The 228-nt window shown below is 36.4% G+C and overlaps 1 protein-coding gene across 1 annotated transcript in view; it reads left to right on the forward strand.

Annotated features, from left to right (window-relative positions):
- The window catches only part of LOC104843086 (chromosome unknown open reading frame, human C5orf34), a 13,831-nt gene that overhangs the window by 12,988 nt on the left and 615 nt on the right, over window positions 1–228 (forward strand). The window lies entirely within an intron of this gene.

Consider the following 228-nt stretch of genomic DNA (forward strand, 5'->3'; position numbering starts at 1 on the left):
ATAATTGGTTATACTAACTCTGTACACATGCATAAACATAGGACATAATTGGTTATATCAACTAAAACATCCGAAACTTGTCTCAGTCTAATTGGTCGAGATAAGCCCCTGAATTGAGGTTGTTTGTGCCAAGTTCCCTTTATTGTGGAATGTGCACCTGTGTTTTTCTAATTGGGATCTTTCTTTTTCTGTCTTCTTGTTTATTCTGTTCAAGGCCTTCTAAAGGCA

This window comes from Haliaeetus leucocephalus, unplaced genomic scaffold (assembly GCF_000737465.1).
Source record: "Haliaeetus leucocephalus isolate CR32 unplaced genomic scaffold, Haliaeetus_leucocephalus-4.0 Scaffold120, whole genome shotgun sequence".
In the NCBI taxonomy this organism is placed as follows: Eukaryota; Metazoa; Chordata; class Aves; order Accipitriformes; family Accipitridae; genus Haliaeetus; species Haliaeetus leucocephalus.